The sequence below is a fragment of the Gossypium hirsutum genome, chromosome A13 (genome assembly GCF_007990345.1).
Source record: "Gossypium hirsutum isolate 1008001.06 chromosome A13, Gossypium_hirsutum_v2.1, whole genome shotgun sequence".
In the NCBI taxonomy this organism is placed as follows: Eukaryota; Viridiplantae; Streptophyta; class Magnoliopsida; order Malvales; family Malvaceae; genus Gossypium; species Gossypium hirsutum.
This window is the reverse complement of record NC_053436.1, coordinates 1334967-1343182: the sequence shown is the minus strand read 5'-3', so window position 1 is coordinate 1343182 and position 8216 is coordinate 1334967.

Here is an 8216-nt window from a genome sequence, read left to right as displayed (position 1 = left end):
GTTTTTCAAAATCAACTCATATTGCGAGAAATGAGTTGAGCCTCGGGGCACGCCGAGGTATTTTTAGTTTATGTTTTAAATTGACTCATATTGCGAGAGGTGAGTTAAGCCTTTTAATTTTTGTTTTTCAAAATCAACTCATATTGCGAGAAATGAGTTGAGCCTCAAGACACGTTGAGGTATTTTTAAATTTTTTTAAAAAAATCAACTCATATTGCGAGAAGTGAGTTGAGCCTCGGGGCACGCCGAGGTATTTTTAGTTTATGTTTTAAATTGACTCATATTGCGAGAGGTGAGTTAAGCCTTTTAATTTTTGTTTTTCAAAAATCAACTCATATTGCGAGAAATGAGTTGAGCCTCGGGGCACGCCGAGGTATTTTTAGTTTATGTTTTAAATTGACTCATATTGCGAGAGGTGAGTTAAGCCTTTTAATTTTTGTTTTTCAAAAATCAACTCATATTGCAAGAGGTGAGTTGAGCTTCGGCTCACATGCTGAGGTATTTTCAATTTATGTTTTTTTCAATCTATGCTTTTCAAAAATCAACTTCTATTGCGAGAGGTGAGTTGAGCCTCAAGGCACGCTGAGGTATTTTCAATTTCTGCTTTACTAATTCTACTTTTCAAATCAACTCATATTGCAAGAGGTGAGTTGAGTCTCAGGCCACATGCTGAGGTCTTTTCAAATTCTGTTTTTAATTTTTGTTTTTTTAATTTCTGTGTTTCAAAAAAAAATCAACTCATATTGCAAGAGGTGAGTTGAGCCTCAGGGCACGCTGAGGTATTTTCAATTTCTACTTTTCAATTTCTGTTTTTCAAAAATCAACTCATATTGTGAGAGGTGAGTTGAGCCCTTTAATTTCTATTTTTCAAAAACCAACTCATATTGCGAGAGGTGAGTTGAGCCTTTTTCTATTTTTCAAAAAAATCAACTCATATTGCGAGAGGTGAGTTGAGCCTTTTGTAAATTCTGTTTTCAAAAATCAACTTATATTGCGAGAAGTGAGTTGAGCCTTGGCTCACGTGCTGAGCTATTTTCAATTTCTATTTTTAATGTCTAGTTTTAAAGAGTCAATTCATATTGCGAGAAATGAGTTGAGCTCAGGATCACATGCCGAGTAAATAATAAAGATTGGACAATTGAACAAAATTTAGTGCTTTTAAGTCTTTGCACTATCCTTGTTTCACAATGATGAGCAAAGATGGGCAGTTGTAAGCACTAAATTTTTGTCCGACTAGAATTTGTGTTTAATTTTCAAAATTTCAAAAAAATAAAAATTTAAAAAATAAAAATTACATTTTGACCCCTAAACTTTTCCTAAATTTAATTTTGACCCTTAAACTTTCTTTAAATTTCACTTAGACCCCTAAACTTTCATTAAATTTCATTTTAACCCTAAATTTTCTAAAAATTACATTTAGCCCCAGAAGTTTTGCTGCATTTGTGATTTTGTCCTTCAGATAGGTTACGTGATTTGGGGCACCCACTTCCCAGATTTTCAGGCCACAAACATGGGTGGCTGCTCCTTCTTCACCCACCACCTGCAAAAAGGAAGCAAATATCAACTATAAAATGGGTTTAAAACCCCAAAATCAAACCCCCACGAATCAAAAAAAAAGAGAAGAAAGTTTCGAAAAAAGAAAAAGGAAGGAAAAGAGAAGAGAGAAGGAAGAGAGGAGGGGAAGAGGAGAGCCCAACCACAGCCACCGAGGGTGGAGGAGATCGACGCAAGTGGCAGCGGCGGTGAAAGAGGCTAGAGCCGAAAGAGGGAAGGAAGAAGAAGAGAAGAAAGAAAAAAAAAGAAAAAAGGGGAAAGAAAAAAAGAAAGAAAAAAAATAAAAAATAATATATCGGGTCGACCCGACCCGGATTCAACCCACGAACCGACCCAACAGGCCCAGCAGTAGCAGGCCAGCCCAAAAAAAAACAAAGAAAAAAAGCAGCAAAAAAGAAGAAGAAAGAAGCAGAAAAAAAGAAGAAGAAAGAAGCAGCCCACTTTGTGCAACCCAGTAGCGCAGCAGGCCACTGCCCAGCCCAACAGCAGCTGACCCAGCAGACCAGCAGCAGATTCGGCCCAGCAGACTGTCCAGCAGGCCTAGGCCCAACGCCCAGCAAAAAAAAATGGAAAAAAAAAGAAAAAGAAAAAAGGAAAAGGGGGCTTTTGGTAATTTCTCAATTTTTTAAAATTTAGTCCATTTATTTAAATATTATATTATTTCAATTAAATTAGCATTTTTTTTAGATAGTTTTTAGAAATATTGTTACATTTATTTTACTTGTATTTTAAAAATAAAAAATATTTAATGCATAAGGCAACAAACCGATTTAATTTTAAGTCATCGAATTCATTGCTATGTTGGGTGAATATCGATGGCTTATGTTAAATACGGGACGCCCTTCTAAAAATCGAAAATATTCAAAATTTCTCGTATTTTAATAAAAATTCTCGTGTTTTATTAGGATCCCGATTAAAGATTAAATTGAATTGATTTAACACTAATTCGATGGTTTCATCGCCATATCGGGGCGAATATCATCGACTCGTGTTAAATACGGTATTTTTTTAAAGAAAAAAATCGTGTTTCAAAAATTTTCATGTCTTCAAAATTTCACGTGTTTCAAAATAATAATAAAATTTCCCGTGTTTCCAAAAATATATTCGTGTTCCTTTCTTTAAAAAAATCCGTGTTTCAAAATTCTCGTGAATAAAAAATTTCGTGTTTTCAAAAATTCTCGTGTTTTAAAAAAAAATTTCGTGTTTTCGTGTTTTTAAAAAAATTCTCGTGTTTCAAAAATTTTCGTGTTTTCAAAATTTTCATGTTTTCGTGTTTTCAAAAAATTCTCGTGTTTTTTTAAAAAAATTCATGTTTTAAAAAAAAATTCATGTTTTCGAAATTTTCGTGTTTTCAAAATTTTTTGTGTCGAAAAATTCTCATGTATCGAAAATTTCCTTGTTTTCAAAAAAATTCCGTGTTTTCAAAAATTTTCGTGTTTCAAAAATCTTCGTGTTTTCAAAAATTATTATTGTGTTTCAAAGTTCTCGTGTTTAAAAACAAAAAAAAAGTTTTCTCAAGTTTCAATCGGATCACAATTAAATATTAAATTGAACTTGTATTTTTGAAAATTAAGACAACGCGCGTTTAACGAGATACCAATTTTGGGCGTCGCGAGGGTGCTAATGCCTTCCTCGCGCGTAACCGACTCCCGAACCCTAATTTTCTCTGGATTTTCACGCAGACCTAAAATTACCTCTTTTTTAGGAAATTTAAAAATAAATTTTCTTCTAAAAAGAGAATTTATTAGGTGTCCGATCACACCTAGAAAAAAGATCGGTGGCGATTCCTCTTTTGTAAATAAAATTTGAAACTTTGTTTTTAATTTTTCAATAATCATTTCAACTAGCGCCTATTGCCAAATTTTTAGGTCGCTACAATTGTTGTATATTATAATAGCATGTTTGCAAGGAAGTATGTATTTTCTATTGTTTCGTTAAAAAAGAATGGAGATTCAACATGTTATCCATCGCCATCCCTTGTCATTGTCATTCATTGAGGAGAGGAGTACAACAACATGGTGCTAAGGATGTGAGAGGTTCTCATCCCGCCCTATCTATGGTTGCGAACGTTGTGAGTATTTTATTCATAAATCTTGCCTTGATGAGCACAAAGCAGAGGTTCAATGTTTCTTTCATCCATGCCTTCTTACCATCTCTAGTACTAGTTCTTTTAGTCTTTGTTTTGTTTGTTTTAAACTTATCACTTCAAAATTTTCCTATAAATGCAAGTTAAGTTGTAGGTTTCGAGCGCATGTGGAATGCGTCCTAAAGCGAATGGTAGAATATTCAGATGAGGAGTACACCATTCAACATTTCACTCATTTTCATCCCTTAAAACTTTTTGACTCCTACTAGAAACATGTTGAAAAGTCAAAAATAGTAGGAAGCAACTTGTTAAAAAGGTGAAGCAAGTTGCACCGAATGTTGAAAAGTTGAATGGGAAAATTGCAATTTTGGTCCCTAATTTTTTTAGGCCATTTGCAAGTTAGTCCCTGAACCTCAACTATAAATAGGCCTAACCATTTCTCATTTCAACCATCCCAACCAATCTTTCTCTCTTAGTTTTCTCTCTTCTCCCATTTGAGAATTCTTAAGGAATTCTATTTGTTTGTAATATTTTGGAGATAATAAAGTTATCATCTGGTGTTAGTGCCCGAGGACGTAGGTATAATTTGCCGAACCTCGTTAAAACTCTTGTGTTCTTTCTTGTCCTATTTTTCTTTCAATATTTGAGGGTATAATAGTAGTATTTAATTGTGCTATTAAATTACTATAGAAGGGATATTCTGACTAAGGAAAGACTTGGTATTTAAGAGATCCTTGTGATCCACCTCTCTTCCTTGGGAATTGAACTTTGTGTGGTTTTTTAGTACAATAATTTACACGCTTCCGACCCTATTGGAACAACAAGTGGTATCAGAGCCGAAGGTTAATTGTAGTATGCTTTGTGGTTACAGTTTAAACTGATCTTCTACATCAGAAAAGATTTCCTTAGGTATATTGAAAGATTATGGAGAAGATGGACGATTTAGGAGCTTCAACATCATCCATGTGGACAAGACCGACAATTGCAAATGCATGATTGGTCGTAGAGATCTTTGATGGCACGGGCCATTTTGGTATGTGGCAAAGTGAGATTCTAGATGCCCCTTTTCAGCAGGGTCTAGACATTACCATTGATGAAGAGAAACCAGATGATATACAGGAGAAAGATTGGAAGGCGATCAATCGGTTGGCATGTGGCACAATTCGATCATGCCTTTCTCAAGAGCAGAGGTATGTTTTTTCAAAGGAGACTTCTGCAAATAAGTTGTGGGTGGCACTTGAAGAAATTTTTTTAAAGAAAAACAGTCAAAATAAGCTCCACTTGAAGAAAAGACTGTTTCGCTTCACTTACGTCCCAAGTACCACAATGAATGATCACATCACTAAATTTAATCAGTTAGTCACTGATTTGCTAAATACGGATGAGACATTCAAAGATGAAGATTTGGCTTTGATGCTGTTGGGGTCACTTCCTGAAGAGTTTGAGTTCCTAGAAACTACTCTACTTCATGGCAAGAGTGATATATCTCTGAGCGAAGTCTGTGCGGCCTTATACAGTTATGAACAGAAAAAGAAGGACAAACAGAAAAACTCAATCAGAGATACAGAAGCTTTAGTGGTCTGAGGTCATTCATACACTCGGAAGAAAACTCAGAAGGGGAGATCAAAGTCAAAGTCTAGACTCGAGAAAGATGAATGTGCCTTTTGTCATGAGAAAGGCCATTGGAAGAAAAATTGTCCAAAGCTGAAGAATAAGGGAAAAGCTACTGTAGATGCTTGTGTTGTAAAGCATGATACCAGTGACTCTGAACTATCACTGGTTGCATCATCATCGTTATTCCATTCAGATGAGTGGATATTGGATTCGGGTTGTACCTATCATATGTCCCCTAACCGGGAGTGGTTCTCTGATTTAGTTGAACTAAATGGAGGAGTTGTTTATATGGACAATGACAATGCCTGTAAAACTGTTGGGATAGGTTCAATCCAATTAAAGAATCAAGATGTATCAACCAGAGTTCTGACTGATGTTCGGTACGTGCCCAGTTTGAAGAAAAATCTCATCTCATTGGGAGCCTTAGAATCCAATGGTTCAGTTGTTACTATGAGAGATGGGGTTTTGAAAGTGCCATCTGGCGCACTTGTGATATTAAAGGGCATCAGGAAAAATAACTTGTATTACTACCAAGGTAGTACACTTATTGGAGCAGTCGCTGCAGCTTCCGGTAACAAAGAACTGGACTCAATGTAGTTGTGGCATATGAAGTTGGGACATGCCAGCAAAAAATCCTTGCAAATTCTGGCAAAGCAAGGATTGTTGAAAGGTGCAAAGGCTTGCAAATTAAAATTTTGCGAGCATTGTGTTCTGGGAAAGCAAAAGACAGTGAAATTCAGCATTACTATCCATAATACAAAAGGTATTTTGGAATATGTTCACTCAGATGTGTGGGAGCCTTCCAAAACACCTTCGTTGGGAGGAAAACACTACTTTGTTACTTTTGTTGATGACTTTTCTAGAAGAGTTTGGGTGTATACCATGAGAACTAAGGATGAAGTACTTGGAGTTTTTCTTAAATGGAAAACTATGATCGAAAACCAGACTGACAAGAAAATCAAGCGGCTTAGGACAGACAATGGAGGGGAATATAAAAGTGATCCGTTCTTCGATGTGTGCCAAGAGTATGGTATTGTTCGACACTTCACAGTTAGGGATACACCACAGCAGAATGGACTGGCAGAGCGTATGAATCGAACATTGCTGGAGAAAGTTCGATGTATGTTGTCCAATGCTGGGTTGGGCAAGCAATTTTGGGCTGAGGCTATGACATACGTTAGCCATCTTGTTAATCGTTTGCCATCATCTGCATTAGAAAGAAAAACTTCTATGGAGGTATGGTCTGGAAAACCGGCTACAGATTATGATTCCTTACATGTGTTTGGATCCACTGCATATTACCATGTGAAGGAGTCAAAGTTAGATCCGAGGGCAAAGAAAGCTCTCTTTATGGGAATCACTTCTGGAGTGAAGGGATTTCGTCTTTGGCGCTTAAGCACAAAGAAAATGATCTGTAGCAGAGATGTTACCTTTGATGAATCTGCCACATTGAAAAAGGTAGCAGATGAAGATATTCAGACAAGCGATACTCCACAGCAGGTGGAGTGTACTCCAAAACAGGTGGAGTTTGAGCAGATGGGGATTTGCCCAGTTAATAAGTCTAATTCTCCAGCCACAATGGAGGAATTAGAGATTGAACAGGTTCTGACCCAAGAACCATTAAGTACACCAGAACTAGTTGCAATTGTAAGGCCACGGAGAGAAATTCGTAAACCTGCTCGATTTACTGAAATGGTGGCCTACGCCCTTCCCGTTGTTAATGATGATATTCCTGTCACTTATCAAGAAGCAATGCAAAGCTTAGAAAGTGACAAATGGAAAGGCACCATGGATGAAGAAATGCAGTCTCTCTAGAAGAACAATACTTGGGAGTTGGCGCAATTACCGAAAGGTAAAAGGGCAATCAGATGCAAGTGGGTATTCGCAAAGAAAGATGAACTCCTAGCAAGAAAGATGCAAGTGGGTATTCGCAAAGAAAGATGAACTCCTGTTCGCTACAAGGTAAGATTGGTAGTTAAAGGCTACGCTCAGAAGGAGGGAATTGACTACAATGATGTATTTTTCCCTGTTGTGAAGCATTCCTCTATTAGAATTTTGGTGGCCTCGGTAACACAGTTGAATTTGGAGCTGGCTCAACTTGATGTTAAGACGGCTTTCTTGCATGGTGAGTTAGAAGAGGAGATCTATATGATTCAGCCCGAAGGATACACAGATGCTGGTGGTATAAATTGGGTTTGTAAGCTGAACATATCGCTATATGGATTGAAGCAATCGCCGAGGCAATGGTACAAGCGATTTGATAGCTTTATGAGAAAGCAGAAGTACACAAGAAGCAAATATGACAATTGTGTGTATTTACAAAAGCTGCATGACGGATCTTTCATTTATCTACTCTTGTATGTTGATGATATGTTAATCGCGTCGAAGAGCCAAAAAGAGATAGATAAGCTGAAGGCTCAGTTGAATCAAGAGTTCGAGATGAAATATCTAGGTGAGGCCAAAAAGATTCTCGGCATGGAGATAAGTAGAGATAGACAGAGAGGCAAGCTTTGCTTGAATCAGAAGCAATATCTGAAAAAGGTATTACAATGTTTTGGTGTAAATGAAAACACAAAACATGTAAGTACCCCACTTGCTTCTCATTTGAAACTTAGTGTTCAATTATCTCCGAAAACTGAAGAAGAAAGAGAATATATGGCAAATGTCTCATATGATAATGCAGTTGGGAGTTTGATGTATGCGATGGTGTGTACTCGGCCTGACATTTCACAAGCTGTTGGAGTTGTGAGCAGGTATATGCATGATCCTGGAAAAGGACATTGGCAAACTGTGAAATGGATTCTACGGTATCTTCGAAAAACCGTAGACATTAGTTTAGTTTTTGAGAAGGATGAAGCACTTGGTCAGTTTGTAGTTGGATATGTTGATTCTGACTTTGCTGGTGATTTAGATTAACGTCGTTTAACTACGGGGTATCTGTTTACTCTTGCGAAAGCCCCAG